Below are 3,826 nucleotides of genomic sequence, written 5' to 3' on the forward strand. Positions count from 1 at the left end.
CATTAATTTACAATGCCTGGCCCACAGTAAGTGTGTAATAAATTCATCATTATCATCTTCATTATTATCATCACTGATGACTATGCCTACCACTTCCTCTAGGAAGTCTTCTTGATGCAAGAAATATTTCAGTCTGAATTGGGCACCAACCTGTCCTCCTCCTGGCAAAAGATCTGGGTTCTAGTCTCAACTCTGCTACTAGCTGTGCGACACTGGGCACGTTCTTGCCCGTTTCTGCCTCAGTGTCCTCATCTGCAAAATGGAAGGCTTGCCGGGCGCGGTGGCTCACGCTTGTAATCCCAGCACTTTGGGAGGCCGAGGCGGGTGGATCACGAGGTCAGGAGATCGAGACCACGGTGAAACCCCGTCTCTACTAAAAATACAAAAAATTAGCCGGGCGTGGTGGCGGGCGCCTGTAGTCCCAGCTACTCGGAGAGGCTGAGGCAGGAGAATGGCGTGAACCCGGGAGGTGGAGCTTGCAGTGAGCCGAGATCGCGCCACTGCACTCCAGCCTGGGTGAAAGAGCAAGACTCCATCTCAAAAAAAAAAAAAAAAAAAAAAAAAAAAAAATGGAAGGCTTGACCTTCCTGCTCTAATAGTCTGTGACTAGGGTAATCATATAATTTATTCTTCAAGCCAGAATGTTTTTGAGAGCAAAAGGGTGTACGATCACTCTCAGGATGACAGCTCGAAGCCAAGACAGTTCTAAGCACACTGGAAGTCTGGTCACCCCACCCTCAACAGACCCATTCCATTACCTGCTTGCCCACAGTGTGGTACACAGAATAAGGACCCTCAAATGGCCGGGCACCGTGCTCACACCTGTAATCCCAGCACTTTGGGAGACCGAGGCAGGCGGATCTCCTGAGGTCAGGAGTTCAAAACCAGCCTGGCCAACATGGCGAAACCCCGTCTCTACTAAAAATATAAAAATTAGCTGGGCGCGGTGGTGGGCACCTGTAGTCTCAGCTACTCAGGAGACTGAGGCAGGAGAATCACTTGAACCTGGGAGGTGGAGGTTGCAGTGAGCCGAGATCACGCCACTGCACTCCAGCCTGGGTGACAGAGGGAGACTCCATCTCAAAAAAAAAAAAAAAAAAAAAAGATGGCAACTTCCTAGTCCCTGGAACCTGAGGATGTTAAGTCACATGGTAAAGGGAATTACAGTTGCAGATCTGCTGAACCTTGAAATGAGATTATCCCAAATTATCTGGGTGAGCCCAATATAATCACAAAGATCCTTATAAACTGAGGAGGGAGACAGAAGAGGAAGTGTCAGAGGGATGCATGTGAGAACGACCCAACCAGCCACTGGCTTTGAGAAGGGAAGGGGGCTATGAGCCAAGGAATGTGGGCAGCTTCTAGAAGCTAGAAAAGGCAAGGATATGGAGTCTCCCCTCCCGCCTCCAGAAAGGAAGGCAGACCTGCTGATGCCTTGGTTTTAGCCCAGTTAGGCCCACTCTGAACTTCTGACCTCAGGGCCGTAAGATAATAGATATGTGTTGTTTTAAGCCGGTAAGTGTGGTGCTTTTTTTTTTTTTTTTGATAAGAGTTTTGGTCTTGTTGCCCAGGCTGGAATGCAGTGGCATGATCTCAGCTCACTACAACCTCCGCCTCCTGAGTTCAAGTGATTCTCCTGCCTCAGCCTCCCAAGTAGCTGGGGTTACAGGTGTGCACCACCACGCCCAGCTAATTTTTGCATTTTTAGTACAGATGGGGTTTCATCAGGTTGGCCATGCTGGTCTCGAACTCCTTGACCTTAGGTGATCTGCCTGCCTTGGCCTCTTAAAGTGCTGGGATTACAGGCATGAGCACCACGCCTGTGTGGTGATTTGTTACAATAGCAATTGACAATGAATATGCCCAGTTTGGCTCAGGCTCAGTGATCCCTTTGTTTCTTTTCTTCCCTGTCCCCCTCTTCTTTCCACAGGTGTTGAGTGGGTACCTTTGGCTGGCTGCTCTATGAATGCTGTCCTTCGTGCATAAGAACTAGTCTAAGCTCCCAAAGAGCTGGATGCTAATCCCTGTCCTGATACTAACTCACTCTGGGACATTAAACAGGTCAAAAAACTCCTCTTGGGCTTTTCTCTCTGTAAATGGAGGCAAACACTCCCTGCCTTATCTATCTTTGTGTGTGTTGGGTCGGGGGTGGGCTGACATTCAATCAACACTTACCGACTCATCCTATGTTCAGTTCTGAACTGGGGGCTGGGACACCAAGATGAACCAGATCTAGTCCCAACCTCATCCCACGCAAGAAGTTTAAGAAGCGCCCATTCTGGATGGGGAAACGGTTATGTGAGCAGATAGTTAACATGCAATGCAAGGACATAAAGATAGATGATTATGCAAGTACAGAGAGAAATATACAGGCCTACCTGCTGAGGGCATGGTTAGGGAAGGTTTCCTGGGAAAGGTGACAGCACAGCTAGGACCTAAAGGGAAGAGCAGGAGTTAGCAAAGTAGATAAGGAGGGTGGGGGAAGAGGAGGGAAGAGTAGTCCACACAGAGGTAACAGCAGAAGCAAAACCCCAGAGATGTGAATCAGCACAGCGTGGGGACGGACGTGCAGGCAGTTTGGTGGTGTTGGCTTGGAAACTGTGTGTATAAAGGGGATTAAGTGGGATGATGGCCAAAGGCATGACGTGAGCATAATAAGGCTGCATTATCAGTCTGTGTCTCCCAGACCAGGGCTGGGACAGGAGATGGTATGTAACCAAAAATTCCTCTTGACCTGGCTTGAAGTGATCTCTTCTAACTGTCTCATCCTCACATTGCCCCCCAGACATGTGCCAAAGGCCTGGCAGCTTCCCCGGCCTACTGCGGGGGATGAGGCCGTGCAAAATTACAGCCACTACAACGAGGCCGGCGTGACCTCAAGAGCTGGGTTTCATCATTCTGAAATCATGCTCCTGGCCTTAGTCAGAGCCAGAGAAGTGGAGGGGAGAGGGTGGGAAAGTGAAACGGGTGGCAGCAGATTTGGGCGAGGTGCCAGGGCTGCAAAAGGAAGCAGCTGGGACCAGAGTAGGGGGTGAGAGGCCAGCTCAGATGCTGTCCTTCAGGCTGTGTGACCTCAGGCCGGCTTCTTGCCCATCCCGGGTTTCTCTGGGCAGCACAGGTTCTTGGTTCCCAAGGCCTGTTCCCACTGGAGCCTCCTTGTGGAACCCAAGAACCTCAGGGCCCCTTCTCGTCATTTCTGTGGATGTGGCCCTTTGTGGGTGAGGAGGAGCCCCGGGCAGGCCTGCCAGGGTTTAAGGCAGGGCCCCACCAGGAGGCTGCTCTGAAACACCCACACTTCCAGGATAGTGGTGCCTTTGTGAATGGAACTGGCTTCTGCCAGGGACAAACCTATAGAGAGATCTCTAAGCTCTGGGTTCCGCAGCCCACACTGCCCAGAGGTGCTTCAGAGGTGCTTCCTATTTGTGTTCTGTATCCTCTTGGGTTTTTTAAGCAGTAGTTCCTGGGTGAGGCTGGGTGTATTCATTTGCTAAGGCTGCCATAATAAAGACTGGTGACTTAAACAAGAGGCATGTATCTCCTCACCGTTCCGGAGGCTGGAAGTCTGAGATCAAGGTGTTGGTAGCGCTGGTTTCTTCTGAGGCCTCCTTCCTTGGCTTGTAGTTGGCCATCTTCCGTGTCCTCACATGGTCTTCACTCTGTGCCTGTCCGTGTCCTAATCTCTTCTTATAAGGACACCAGTCATAGTGGATTAGGGCCCACCCCAATACCTCATTTTACCTTAATTACCTCTTTAAAGACCCCATCTCCAAATACACATACCCTCAGGTACTGGGGGTTAGGAATGAAATGTGTGAATTTGGGGGAA

Source organism: Nomascus leucogenys, chromosome 15 (genome assembly GCF_006542625.1).
Source record: "Nomascus leucogenys isolate Asia chromosome 15, Asia_NLE_v1, whole genome shotgun sequence".
Classification (NCBI taxonomy): Eukaryota; Metazoa; Chordata; class Mammalia; order Primates; family Hylobatidae; genus Nomascus; species Nomascus leucogenys.